General features: G+C 33.7%; 1 pseudogene; it reads right to left on the bottom strand.

The window, feature by feature from the left end:
* Positions 1–664: 664 nt before the first annotated feature.
* On the bottom strand, positions 665–8,688 carry LOC145122253 (F-box/FBD/LRR-repeat protein At1g13570-like; annotated as a pseudogene).
* Between the last annotated feature and the right edge of the window lie 7,514 nt (positions 8,689–16,202).

Genomic DNA, 16,202 nt, shown 5'->3' with positions numbered 1-16,202 from the left:
TTACTTCTATGAAGAGGATAGCTGCGAGGTCACTTGGGGGAAATTGTTGATACACGAAAGTGACCCTCGGCAGTTATGATGTGTATCTCTGAAGCAAAGACTTGTGTGACTGGATAGCAAAGTGTTTGATGAGAAAGGATAACAAGGAGTTGTATTGTCTTGACTAAAGACTTGAATACCGGAGATAAAGAGATGCAAAGAGTTAAAAGCTTTTGTCTGTTGTGGATACCGCAGTGTCAGAAAAGTAATGATCACCTTTTGCGACTTTGTGTATTCTGTTGGTTTTGCCAGTCCCAATCGTGAGAAGCATGGTCGTGTAGACATTCTTGTAATCATTAGAAAGTGTGTCTTATTTATAGACTCGTACTATTTCCTTCTATAAATAGACATTCTTGTAATCGTTAGAAAGTGTGTCTGATTACATCCTTCTTGTAACCTTATCGTATCGAAATACAAGTCTCCTTATCATTCATACTTCTTTGTTCATACTTTGTTATTCACTATATAATAACTTGTGTTTGACTGCAAACCAAGTTATGATTCAACAAGTATCTATTTAACTTGCTTATATTTAATGATATATGATGTTGTTATGATTCCTTTATAATTCCACGATCTTTTATTATTGAGCTTAGTCAAAGATCCATGAGATTAACTTAAAATTCTACACCATAATCTCTTTATCACTAAGTTCTTTTCTCAACAAGGTGGTCCACCCAAAAGCAATAAATCGAACAAGAAGCATGCAATAAGGCTTTATACCAAGAGTTCTCAAGCTATCCAACTTAATCCCGAAAACCACCCTCCGAGGAAACAGGGTTAGGGTTTGTTTGAAGAACAATGTTTTCACCATTAGGCTCAGGAATAACCTTTGTTGGAAATACGGGTTGCTTGGACGCCCTCTGATTCCTTTCAGACTGTTGCACGTCATCATCAGGGATCACCATAATTACCTCCGGACTAGAGGACATTGAACTCAGAAGACGGGAAAACCACACCGCTGTTACACATACCTCCCAATTTGGCTCCTACCAGCTTCAGAAGGAGACTCCCCTACGATCAAGATAGCTTTCCTCTTCGCCATGGCATGTTGAACATTGGAAATGATACCCTCTTTGTTATCTTCCTCCACTTCAATACGAGGGGCTTCCGTAAGGATAGGAGAAATCATTGCAAAAATCGGTCGAATATCCAAACGTCGTTCACCACCGCTCGCAGATGAACCCTCCAGGGGTTGTACCATTATAGTAGGAGCAACAGCCAAACAGTTAACCATGTATGGTGGAGGGAGAGTCTTGCAGAGGTCAACTTCCCGATACTCAAACTTCCCTCGATACCGCTTCCTGAGAATAAAGTCCAACGACAAGGGATTTTCAACACCTGTGAAAGTAAGAAAAAAAAGAAAAAAAAGAAGAGAAAATAGGGGGGGGGGGAAGAAGTAGGATGAGTAACAGTGAAGAAGACTAGAATCTTCCCCCGAGCATGCCAACTTGGGCTCGTACCGGCACCGAAAAGAACGTACTCTGGAAATGCATCAGGGACAACTTGGAGAGTCTTCAAAAGATCGGTGACAACTCGGTTGTGGGAAAATACTTGGGAGTAACATCTGAGAAGTTATTCACCGTACAATATCCCTGGCCGAATCGCTCCTGGTTAACCCATATCTATTTGTCCTGCCAATTCTTTGGTGTTTTTCTATATGGAAGAAGGACGTGACCACCACAGCGGGCGAAGAATGTGAACTTATATCCAATAGCACTGGACCAGAATAAGAACTTGAAGACGAAATAGTCAGGAGGAATATCGTTGCCACAACAGATCATCTCAAACATCATCATCTTGTTCACGGTGTTTGGAGTAAGCATCTGGATACTACAGTCGTGCTTTTAGAGAAGTCCATATTGGAAGTAAGTAAGAGGAAGGCAGAGTCCGACATCGAAGGTCTTCTGATAAACACCGACTTTCCCAGGAGGAGACGACAAGATCATAACAAAAATAGGAGAAATGCTGGTACTATTGGCCATAAGAGCGAAAGAAGTTGCAGAGAAGAAGACAGAAGGGTTTAGAAAACGCATTGAAAAACAAAGGAAAGGGGAACAATTTTATAACAAGAGAAAAGGGGCGGGATATTCAAAATTCCTGACGAAGTTGACATAACTGACAAGTATAGAAGACAGTCACACATCGCGATAAAAACTGAAGCGTCTAACATACCCCCAAAGCAACACGTGTAGAAGCAGTTAAGTCCATAACATCATAACTAGTCTACTATAAATACTATGACTACTGGATTGGGGGACTTGATAGCATTCCCCCTGGTGCGAGCCAAGAGTCACACCAGGGACACCACCAGGCTGGCCGCACAGCCGGTCACCCCAGCAAAGCATCATGCCCACGGGCGTCTATTCAGCAGAACACCCATGCAGGATCCGAGTCCTTGACACTCTCCGTTCCACGATAAAACCAATGGCTCCAGACGACAAGGAGTAAGCTCAGAGCATTACCACCTGAGCCAATCGCTAGCTCTAACAGAAAGAGGAGCACGATTGGCCAATCAGCGCACCCGATCCTGTCGGGTCTGACGCCCTTGTCCCATGTACGAACTAACAGGAGACCGCAGTATAAAAGGTCTCCTCCGCTACCCGGGAAAGTAAGTAATCTCTCTCAGACTCTTACAATCACTCTCATATAATCGACTGGCTTGACCAACGGAGCGTTTTCCTGGGATCACCACCCGGAGAACGACTGACGACCTTGTTTCCTGTTGTGATCTCGTAGACCATATCAGAGCAGAAAGTACCTTCAACCAAGAGTGCCAGAACAAGGTCACATCAGTTATGAAAAACACATTAAGCGAACCCCATGATGTGAACATTCCACTGTCACGTTGTGATCACCAAAAGACACAATAGAAGCGGGATCCTTTCATTGTCACATCGTGACTATAGTTGGAAGCATCAATCCAAGATTTAAGTCCTTAATCCATTAAGTCTTTAACTCTAACATTTCTAGAAGATTAAGGGGAATCCAAAGGTCCAAAAAATGATTACTTTATGGACATGCATGCTTCATGCATGTCCTCAATCCATTCTAGGTCAAAAGTGAAGAGATAATACCAAAACTCACATGCAAAAATCCAATAATCAACCAACTTCTAGATCTGAACCTTGTCATACTCAAGGGACCCTTAAAACACATAAAGTTGCCAACTATATGGTCCTCTTCCATTCAAGCTTACTCAAAGAGGAGTTAATGTATGTGAAGACTAAGTTGGTCAAGAAGGATGGTAAACCGTTGCTAGTAAAGGGCCACAACTTTGAGATAAATCAAAGGTTGGTGAAGATAGTTGAAGAGAAGGATACTCCCCATGTTGACTATATTGCTGCTCTTTTGGATATGAAGCTTCAAACTTTGTTCTTCAAGTTATCTCTTTTTTAGGGTGTTTCGAATAACGATACTAATTGGCAACAAGGAGGATATAGAGGTAATATCAACATTGTGAACCCTTATGTGCTTCCAAATATGCAAAAGATGTATGAGGTTGCAAGGAAGATAGTTATTGGTACTTAATCTTTGGGAAACAATCGGAAGGTATTATTCCTGTTATTCCAACCGATGCTTCTGGTTCTGGTATTGTGAAGATTTTTAATGAACTAGAAGTTAATCTTAATGATGAAGAAGCACAAGCGAATAATGATGAGGAGCTTGAAAGGTTGCAATAGTTGGAAATTGAACTACAATAGCAAGGAGTAAAGAAAAGAGAAAATGAGGACATTAAAAGCTCTTTGGCCTGAGCAGAATGTTAATTGAATGATGAATGAGGCTATCAAAAATTTATAGAAGTATTGGTTGCGTCCTAGATCATCATTCCTATTTGAGAATAAAGTGGATTGTTAATTGGACTTTCCTATGACTACGAAGGCTTTTCTGTTCAAAAGTTTTCCAAACATTGTTGGTGTTCCTTTAAACAATAGTACTAAGAAGAAAAAGCTATTTGACTTTTATACTTTGCAGTATATGGATCAATACAAAGGAAGGAGTTTGAAGAAGATTGTTTCTATCAAAGAGTTTCAAGCCGAAAGTTGCATGAATGATGAATTCGTGAATTATAAATTTAAAGCTTTGAGGGACAGTAATCATGAGTTTTTTTTCTCCTTCGATGATTTACCTATAATGAACGCTCATGATTGGTTTGTGTTGTTTTTGATCTTCAACAAATAAAAGGACAAGTATATGAATTAGACTCTTCATTTGAAGAAGATGATAAGATCATTGAAGTTTGTAGAATGGATGTGGAGTTTGTTGATGTTGTGAAGAAGAAGACATTTGTTGGCTGCAGTCTTTAAACAAATGACATAGAGAACATGAAGGATGTGTAAATACAATAAGAGCCTTAGAGAGTTGCATACAAAACTTATGAGAACAAGATTATGAAGAACAAGATGTTGTACTAGTAAGATAAGCACTGCTACAAGTCTTCTAACCTAAATAACATACTTTCAAAGGTGGAGCTTTGCAAGGTGAATCCGACGTCTGAAATCAAACAGGTGTCCGAAATGCTAAGATGATAGATTACGATATAGACTGTAGTGATTGCTTTTGCTTTGCAAGTTTTTGAAGAAATCAAGTGAAGACTCCTTTCGCAACTCAACACAAAGTGGGGGGGGGGGGATTGATATGACTTAAAATGTATATATGTTGTGTTTAAGTTGTAATGAGAAAGGTTTCTTAGTTTTATATCTTAACTCTTTAGTTTGTAATTACGAAAACATGTTTCATTTCGTAGTGTTTTGGACCCTAAGCTTCACAATTAATGTGCTTAACAGTTTTACAGGATGTCACTACTTAGGTGTTTTATTGTTATTGGTCCGTCTCTAACTGACTCCCTGGGTTGTGAACCTATATAAATGAGATGTTAGTTAGATAGAGAGAATACCTTTTTCCAGGTTCTTACTGTAACATGTAATTGAGCTTTGTATTCTCTAATCGAAAATTAGATCTTATTTACTTGTTTGTGTTCATTCAATAGTTCATTTCAAATATGATTTTTATCTTTTAGAATCTGTTCGATCCTACAACTTTCCATCATTTTATTATTCTTCTTCTTATTAATTAAATTCCTAAATTCCTAAAATACGCAACTAAATAGTTAAAACGAGTGACTAAAATAGTTAACTAAGAATGGAACGTTACTAAAGTTAAACGAACGCAGAACTAAAATCAGGCAAATGAAGAAGATATATGCATGTTGCAATGAAGAAGATGAGAACTGGGTTTTGTCGGCAGTTGAAAATGAGCTTAGTAACTACGATGAGGAAAAAATGGAAGTTAGATGTTAATGACGTCCAAGAAGTTTTATAATATTTGATTAGGTTTAATCCTAGTCTTTAATTTAGGAAGAATATTTTAGTACAATCATATTAAATTTTTATATCCAGATAAGTTTTTAAATATAACATTAATTTAAACCTAGTTAAATTATGAATTTGAATATAGATATGAGTTTTTTAGTTTGAAGTGAATATATTTGTAATTTTAAAACTTAGAACGGTATATAAATAATATTTAAAGCTTGTAAAGATATGAACAAAAATCTCCCTTTTCAAAAAATAGGTATTAATGGAGCATTGCATAAATTTACCATCAAAGATGTTACTTTTTTCTTATACGATCTTTTTGGATCAATTTTTTAAAAAATCACCATATTAAAACGACATGTTTTAGAATTAATTATTTTTGGATTTTAGTTTATATCGAAATGTCATAAAGACTTTTGAGATGTGATATAAAGTCATCTAAAATGATATATTAGACATAGTTGCATTTTAGACTGATATTTTGTACATTTCAAACAATATTTTAATTTTCAAATATGATATTTTTAATTTGTTTTAGGGTTTTATTTTAATTTTATCTAGGTTTAAGGTTTATTATATGAATACATAATTTTGTTGTTGAAATTATGGGTTGTTTAGGATTTCTTTTTGAACTCAAAAATATTTTTTGACAAATATATTTATTCACTTATGGTGGTGGCAAAATTAGTTTTTAAAAAAGTGTTTAGTTTTAGTGGTGAAAAAAATCAATGTAAATAAGTGTATGAATTAAAATTTTCTCTTTTAAACTATTATGGTTGAAAAGCTAAAAAGAGTTGCAAAAAGCAAAAAATTTCCATGCTTTTTAAATCTTATTTTTAAAGCTAATGGAAAACCCACTATTAAAAGTGTTTTTGAATGTCACACACTTTTTTTTTACTTATTAGCTTTTCACATAGACAATAAACTAATAATTTATTTTGAAAAGCAAACTCAAACACCCCATTAGTTCATATAATTTGGAAGGAATATTCTTTTTAGGAAGAAAAGATGTGAACCGTAAATTTATCTAAACATAATTTGCTTATATCTATTATAGATGCAATGATTCTTCCAAAAGAATTGTGTGTGAAAATTGCAACACAAATCTTGATGAATCATTTGTTATTTCGTCCTACATATAAAGAATAAGAACATACATTCAATATTATTTTTCCATTTTTCTTTATAATTGTAGCTGCTAAGTTGTGTTTAACGCGTTATTTGTTTATAAAGTAAGGATTTAAAGGTTGTTTCCATAACCAAGTAAAGTCTTTAAATCATGAATTTTCTTTTGGATGACAAATTCTTCTTCCTTACATATGTTAGTGGCCCGCAATATTGTTGCCCACAATGATATGTGTTCGATATTTAAATGTCCAACAATAATAACAACTGTCTTACAATATGGTGAACCATTGTTTGGCACTAGATTAGTTCCGAATTTGTGGCTATACTATATGAGTATTTTTGTGATTTTCTCTAATTATCACTTTCAACATTAACCAAGTATCATTAATGCAAAATGAATGGTGTGATACCCAATATTATTCACCAATATTCCATATTCTTTGTCATTAACAAAACCAAACACCCTTTAGCCAAAACTAAAACCTTTAATGGTAGTTTTAAATTGTAAAACATAGCTTTCATTCAAAATCCTAAAGATCGTCTCTTCTTCCTGCGTACAACTATTTACATGTGTAATCAATTATCACACACCAAATGGAAGCAACGGAAGCAAAAATCAAAACGAGTAGGAACATTTCAAATTACATGATAATGCAAATATGCTCATAAGGTAGAGCGTTTAATTTTTAAACCTACTTTACAATGTTGTTAAACATTCTTAAAAAATTATGTCTCCTGGTTTAACTAGAGTAGATCACTTCTGCTTTTCGTGATGCTCGAGGGAACCGCATAACATCCTTACAGATGTCAATTATTTTTTTAGCATTAAGAGCTCTACTTGTTGTGATGGTAAACTTCTGGAGAGAAGGGGAATGAGCAAGAAGCAGCTTTATAAAAAGCAGTTCCGGTTTTGATCCTTCTAAACATTCTATCTTCACAGTTTGCAATCGATGCAATCTACAATCCAAACAGTTAGGGGATTCCAAATGATTTGAAGCTGGTTCCACATCATAATAAATAGCTTGGGGATTCTGAAAAAACATAAAAATACAACAATGATTAGCATCCAACTTTAGTAAATATACTTTTAGCACAAGTTACTTTACCATGTTGAAGGACATCACAGACAGACTTTCTAGTTTTGGGGAGTTTCGAAGCAAACAAAGAGCACCATGAAGTTGATCCAAATCATCAAGTTTAACATCTACAAAGAACAATCTCTTTAAACTATTGACCGGATGCGGAAGCCATTTTGGAATCTTTTCTGCAATCAAAGCCTGTGAAGCGAAAGTGAGATATTAACTTACCTAAAGAAAAGACCAAAGTTTAAACATTAGAAGTTCACTTTGTATCATACCTTAAAGAAAAAACCGTCGAGATATAAAACTACAATTTTGCGCAAGTTACTTAACATAATGGGCAATGTCGTTTTTTCAACTTGTACATTATCTTCTATGGGTTTCTGAAAAGATACACAAATCAGAGTAAGGTATGGACTCTGCAATAAGCGAAGTAACATGGCGTCAGGACAACGTATGACAATCAAAGCCTGCAGTTTTGTAGCATTGATGTTGAAATTGTAAACATTTGTGCACCAAGACATGGACAACTTCTTAAGCTGTGGTAGGTTGATCTGAGTTCCACACAAATTAGCCCTAAAATCAATATTCCAGAGTTCAAGATCATTAAGATTGAGAAATCCTTCAACCTTAAGTGGTGGCTTAAAGAAACAGTTTCTCAGTTTCAACTTTGTCAATTCTAGACAAGAAAACACATAAGAAGGAAGTTCATAACGTTGATTTGAATCAGTAAGAATGAGTTCCCTTACTCCGTTTCTTGATAAGAGCATCATCCATTGATCAACTTCTTCGAAACTATCATCAAACTCTTATTTAGGTGGTATATGGAGAAGAAATTTCGAGATAGGACCCTTGTGAAGGATAAGAACTTTGTTTATGATCCTTGTAAACCCATTACCACCAAAAGCTCCGTATTTTGCATATTTTCTGAAGAACTGCTTGTCAAAAACCAGCGCCCTCATTTTGGTCCATCTGTACCTCCACTTTTTTGATAAAATGCTTGTCTTGACAACGTCTGGAACAGGAAGTCCCTCTAAGATTGACTCTATCAAGTGTTTAGGCAAGTTACTGATTCTATCTTCCTCAACACAAGTTACAAGCCCCTCGCTATGATTCTCTGTCATTAGATCCAGAAGAAAATAGGATAAAATTATTTAAAAGAAAATACAAGGCAATAAGAAAAATGTATCAACTTGACATGTCAGGATATTAGTTTTCTTAATTTCCTTAATTATAAATGGAGGATCTCAGGATCTGTAACATAACTCATGATAAAGAAATTGTTTTATTTACACAACTCATGATTTAATGGTTGTAAGCATTTTTTCCAGGAAATGTAACTCATATATAACAACTTGCATGATAACAAAATCCTAACTTAAAACAACTTGCATGATAACAAAAATATACATTCTACTGGCAAAAAACTAGATTTCATCCTTCATATTCGAACTCATGTAACAAATCTTCTGAAAATCGGTTTCCATATTTCTATTTTCCAGTGGATACGTTGTTATTGATAATCGACTACCCAAAAACAGAGTTTATGAAGATTACAAACTTACCCATCTTACAATGGAAAGCAGCAAGTCGTTTATTCGTCGGGGTAAGATGTCGAAGAATTGGTGATTAGGGTTTACTATCCACCAGTCATATAACTTGATATTGGATCCTGAAGTCTCGTTTTACCCCTTACCTTACGATCTGTTGAAGTTTCGGTTCACATACTTACATATCACATCCTAAATTAAACCCCCAAATTAGATTTTTTATTTATTTATTAGTATTTGTTTTTTAAAAACAAAAATTGATATTATTTTTTTTTAGTAATTTGTTTTATTTTTTCATAATTTTATTTTATTTTTTAATTTTCTATCGATTTGATAATTTTTTTTGATATTTTTCAAAAAATATAAAATATATGAATACGTTAGAGTATATTACAATTTTGGAGTTTTTTTTTATTTTCTTTTATTTTTAGAATTTTTATTATTTATTATTTTTCTAATTTTTTTATTATTTTCATTGAAGTAAATAAAAAAAGTTATGACTTCAAAAGAATGAAAAAATATAATGAAAAAAAAAGTCGTTTTTAAGTTTTCTTTTATTTAGTCATTTTGACATTAAGTTTAGATCAAAAATAATAAATTATGTAGGCATTTATATGTAAACTTATTTATTACTAATTTTAGCCTTGTATATATTTATCACTATTGTAAAAATCCCGACTAGGTCCCGATTCATCCCTAGGCGCTACTCGACCGATTAGAGGGCGCCTAGCGATTAATCCCTGCATACATAATGATATTAGTCATATTTAATTTTTTAAAATTCAACAAATTAGCAATTAATGGTACCCGATTAATCCCCCGATTAATCTCTGGCTAGCCGATTAATCCCTTGACCACAGTCCACCGACTAGCTAACGTCGAGCGTTTTTTGCAACCTTGATATTTATATTTGTAATTTTCATCCAACTTATTTTATTTTTTTCATTCTTTTGAAGTTAAAATTTTTCCATTTCTTGAATAAAAATAAAAAATAAATTAGAAAAATCATAAATAACCAAAATTATTAAAAAATATATATAAAACAAAAACTCAAATACCAAAATTATAATATACTCTAATATATTCATACAATTTACTTTTCTTTAAAAAATTTCAAAAAAAAAGTTATAAAAATTGAGGAAAAATAAAAAAAGATACAAATAAAATTTACAAATAAAAAATACGAAAAAAAATTAAAATGAAATTTAGTTTTGAATAAAAAAATTGAAAAATTGAAAAAAAAACTAGTTTTATTAAAAAAGTTCAAAGTTTAAGTTCTCATTTAGCATGGTCTGAAGTTTAGAGACTAATTTAGGATTTCACATGGGCAAGAGAACCAAGTAACCGACTACAGTAGGTTGTAAGTGGCAAAATGAGTCGAAACTCAAACTTAGGGTTCAACTTCACGTGATCCGATCTTCAATCGCTAAATCGAATAATTTTTTATAATTTGATGGTCAAATAAATCAAAACTCTTTGTTTTCATTATTGAACAAGACATATGATTACCAATAATGTTTTGAATCTCATGCATTTTTTTTATAATTCCATAAAATTCTCAATTAGTTGCCAATATTTTGAGAATATTATATAATTGGTCCTATAAAATTATGTAACAATCCTTTTATTTGAGGATATTATAAAATTGGTCCCAAGATATAACACCTAATCCTAGTAAACATTTTTTCTGAACCTTTGATCGAAATTTTAGTTTAAACCCTGGTCACAACGTGAGCACTTATGTGTCACGACGTGACCACGATGGAAGAAAACACACATATCTTTAAATGGCCACGACGAGACCACTTATAGGTCACGATGAGAGACTTGTTGCGATCTAAACCCTAATTTCAAGGATTTTTCTCGTATTTAAAGGAAGTGAGGGCTATTAACCCACCTTCAGCCTCTGTCACCTCCTAACACTCCCCTTTGAAACCTTAATTCTTCATAATTGATTTTGAGCTCCATTTGTAGTGATTTCTAGCAATGAAGAAGAAGTGGAAGAGCATTGGGTACATCATCTCAACTTGCATGCCTCACCATTATCTTTTATTACACTCTGGACCCTTGTGAGTATTCAGAGTTCCTTAATTTATGATTACAAGTGCTTAGATATAGGTTTCCCAATGGTTTTCTTCATGTTCTGGTTACTAGAAGTGTTAGGGTTGTATACAGTTGCCAACTTTATGGATCCCGATGGTCCATTTGTGGTTAGAGGTCATGGATATAAAGTTTTATAAAGCCTTGGGTTTTTGCATGAGATTTTGGCCCTATTTTGCACCATTTTAGACTTAGCTTGTGTTGAGACATTCATTGGACAAATATGTCTACAAAGCCACGATTTTTATGATATTCTGAAGTAGATAAGACCTTCTCGAAGTTTTAGTTGCATGGCTGAAAGGATTATGAGCTTTATACATCAATCTGTCCAGAGCGCTTATCATGACATGATATGTAGGGTGTCTCGACGTCAGAATGAAAGTATCACGACTGTTTTGTTTTATTAAGGTCACAACGTGATGACTGACTAGGTGACTATGCAGTGTTGACTTTGATCGTTGACTATTGACTTTGACCAAGCTTGACTCTACGTCTTTTAAAGTATTTTGAGTAGTAGATTGAGACTTGGTCTCTATTTTTTGTATAGGTGACCAGTAGAGCCGATATTTGGAGTAGTGATCAGTTCAGACATCTTCTAGACTTTGAGGTGAGCCTTACTCACTGTACTCGTGGGTTGAAGGCACCAATGTCGTCCCACTAGACTGAGTTATATATCTTGGTATATGGGATGAAGCTGTGCTATAGTTTGATGTTAATAGTTATATGTTCAATAGTGAAAAAGTAGGGTTTCTAGGGTTTCTTGTTTGATGTTCGTAGTTATAGGCTCAATAGTGAAAACATAGATCCTTTAGGTTACATGTGAACTTAAACGTTTTAAGTTTATTTGTTTTACCTAAATCCTTTAAGTTATTTTATGAGAAGGTAACATACTTTGATAATACACGACACATAGGATAGAGGTAACACGACGTGTTAGAAGTACATTTCTATAATAAAAGTGATGATTATTATGCTACATGGTATATAGATAAATGCTACACGACGCATAAATGCCGACATATTAAAACATACGAATAGCCCTTCGTCGGTTATTTCAGTCAATACTCTCCCCAAAACACATACTTGAGTTGAGATTTCACCTCTAGAGTTCTGACGAAGGCTTGGAGAAAAGGTTTAACAAGGTTTAATCCATCAATTCATCACATTAAGGTAAACCTATCTTCAATTCATCATCCTTATTGTGTTGTATTTTGGGGAAATTTTAGATTTTGCTGAAACCTTAGGTTCAATCCATAAATTGGAGATGAAATCATGTTGTGGGTGTTATAGTAGGTTTAAGAAGTCCATTACTATGCTTGTATGTGAATTACATGATGGATTGAAAGGGTTAATGATGAACCTAAATTTGATGAATTATTGTTAAGTCTACAACTTAATGAATTAAGTTGTTTATGAAGATATTATGAGGGTTTCCATCCAACTTTACATGATGACTATTATTCTTTTTAACTATGGCTCTTATTACATAGGGATGTTGGTTAATCGTTATACTTGAGAAAAATATTATTGGACTAACCCAAATTATGTTGAAAGAAACTCTTCTCTTAGCATTTTATGCGATAATGCATTAGTTAAAGTTAGAGAGTTACTGGTGCTTTTCTTTTAGTTGTTGCTTTCATTTGCACATGTGAACCAGGAGTAGTTTGTGTAACAAAGTGTTCGGTTGACAAAGTAACGAATAAAAACATACTTTCAATATTATTTTTCCATTTTTCTTTCTAATTGTAGTTGCTAAGTTATGTTTAAGCATTACTTGTTTATAAAATAAGGATTTAAAGGTTGTTTCCATAACCAAACAAATTAAATATTGAATAAATAAGCTTTCTTTTAGATGACGATTCTTCTTCCTTACGTATGTTAGTTGCCTAAAATATGGTTCCACGACCAGCTATGTGCTCGATATATAAATTTCCAACAACCAAAGAGTTTCTAGCTCAGCGGTATCATATGTTTTCCTCCCTCTTTAAGGGCGAAAGTTCAAGTCCCGTTTTTGACATAAGTGAGTTCAAGAGTTGTTTAGAAGTAGATAAGATTTTCCGTTCCATAAATAAATGACCAACACTAATAACAACTGTTTTACAATATTTGTAGAATTTCTAAAAAAATAACCTTTATGCCTAGTTAGGGGTGTGCAAAAAACCACATAAACTATCCACACCACACAACATAATGCAGTTTAAAATTTCGTGGTGCGGTTTGCGGTTCATAATTTTATTAAACCGCACATAAACCACCCGCATCACACCGCATAATGCGGTTTAAAATTTCGTAGTGCGGTTTGCGGTTCATAATTTTATTAAACCGCACTATGTGGTGCAGTTTGTATTTACAAACCACGATTCAAACCGCATCGCACCACATGTTAGTTATATATATAAATAAATAAATATAATATGTATATATATATATATATATATATATATATATATATATATATATATATATATATATATATATATAAAAGTAGAGATCTTGAGATTCAACCACAACCACATGTTTCTCATTTTCGCTCTAACGCTCCAACATACCGGCAGCAGTGGATTATGTATAATCATAAATGATTATATGACAGAGAGGTATAATTATATATGATTATACATGTTTATATGTATATGCCTAATCATAGATGATTATACATATACGTCTGTTCACAGATTGAGTAATCATATATGATTATGTCAATTGGTGGCAAAAGAGGTGGTGGTGACAGAGGTAGCGGTGGTATATGTGACGGAGGTGACAGTGGTCGGGTCAGCTGGTGTCAGAGGTGATAGTAGTGGTGGTGGTGGTGGCGATTATGGTCGTGGGGATGTTGGCGGAGGCACTACAAACGAAATGTCATTTAGTGGCACACATTTTTAATGGCATATGCGTGATGTGCCACTATAGCATCTTTATAGTGACATATTTTATGTGTAACTATAAAATTTAATGGATTTAATGGCACTTAACCATTTATGTCATTAATATTCATAATTATTAATGACCTGATGTTTTAATATGTCATTAAAAGTTTTGTGTTATTAAAAATATTACTTTATTATTATTATTATTATTATTATTATTATTATTATTATTATTATTATTATTGTTGTTGTTGTTGCAAAAAGATAAATGTGGTGACCTTTAAAGTTAATAAATTGAAAAACATTATTAGACATACATAAACGATCAGCTACTTCGTTTTCTAAGTTATTTATAAAAAACTAATTAACCTTTAATAGAGTTCGGTTTATAAGTTATTCAAAGAAATGTGCCACTGTAAGGTTTAATGGAATAAGATTTAGATAAAAAAAATATTTTAATTGTATTTTTTATTGAAGGGAAATTATTTTATGTAATTATGATATGACCTAAATAGTTCAGACGTAAACCCACTCCCGCTGATAACGAGTATTTGAGCGTACGATCACCACCCTCCCGTCTTCGTCACTGCACCATCACCACACCATCATCTAGTTCGTCGCTACCGTCTTCCAGTTCATCGTCGCCGCACAATCACAACGCCGCACTCCAGGTCGTCATCTCCCTGCGCCATCGTCAATGCGGTATTTTTGAACAACGTTGACATCTCTTCCCCTAACAGGTATTTCATGTCTATTTTAGTTGCAATCCTCTTGTACACTAAGCTGAGTTTTCAATTTCTGCTGCTAACTTTCTATTCCTACTCTTAATGTGTTCTATTAGACACGATTTAGTCTTATGTCATGGATTAATATTGTGACAAGTTCGATACCGGTTAATGCATTTTGAAAAGCTTATTTTCTAAATCAATCGTTATTCCGTTGTAATATATATTAGATTTATGTGTAATGTGAAGAATTGAAATAGATGAAAGTAATAATCTTGTTTAACATAAGATTTACGTTCTGCCTTAAGATTATAAAACTACCTTAAGCATATAAATATTATAACATGGATTAATCAGAAAAATATGTAGAAAAATAGAACATACTCACATGGAGAACTGAAATCTATAAGGATCTATATATATCATGTCTGATTTCTTGAATCACACTCCATTTGCAACTTCTATATATCTGTAAGGAGCTATATAGCACAATTTCTTTAGTGGTTTTGGTGGCCTCATTCTCTCTTTCCTTGAATTTGCTGCAACTTTTATATCTGGATATAACATGTACTTATATGTTGTAGTGTTATAGCAGGATGGGTAGGCGTAAGAAGTTATGCATCACCTCAACTGCTATCCCTATTGATAGTGAGATTAATGATCAAAGTGTTGGATTAGGTGTTTAAGCCGATAACTATATTTGGTATGTACTTGACCCGATAGTAGCATGGTCCTTTTGGGTTGCCTTCACCAAAGCAACTTGACTGGATGATTAGTGGAGAGAGAGGATAATATGGTTTATTAATATATTATAAGAATAATATATTAAAGGAAAAATCATATTAGTTAATTAATATGTTGGTCTAGAATAAATTTTGAATTAATTTGGTGATCAAAAGATATTAATTGAACTTAAGGGACTGGATTGCAATTATTGGATAATTCAGTTTTTGGGCTGTGAAACCCTAAGGATTAAGGGGGGACGAAATTAGAGTGGAAGCCCATCTAATTTTCGTCCAAGGCCTTTATTCTGGAAGGTTCTTTGAACTGCTTAAGGCATAAGCTATCCAATTAGGGTTTTGACTAAAACCATAGCAGCATAAGTATATAAGGACCCCTAGGGCATCTGAATTCGGCTACCAGAAACCCTAGAGAGTTCCATAGCCGAAATTGTGCCTCTTATCCCCTCTCTTCAAGATCATGCTTGCCTTGGTGTTTGTAAGCCATTAGACGCATCAGATTTGAGGTGCTAGGTTTTCACAAGCTTTGAAGATTCAAGATCCTTGCTACAATCAAGTGGTAACATTCTTACTTGGTTATTTATGTAGATCTCAAGTTTTGTAGTATGCTAGATTAGGGTTTACAAGTCTTGGATGAATTGCATGTACAATAGAGA

This window comes from Lactuca virosa, chromosome 1, assembly GCF_052849685.1.
Source record: "Lactuca virosa cultivar CGN04683 chromosome 1, Lactuca_virosa_CGN04683_v6, whole genome shotgun sequence".
Taxonomy (NCBI): domain Eukaryota; kingdom Viridiplantae; phylum Streptophyta; class Magnoliopsida; order Asterales; family Asteraceae; genus Lactuca; species Lactuca virosa.
This window is presented reverse-complemented; position numbering and strand designations above follow the sequence as displayed.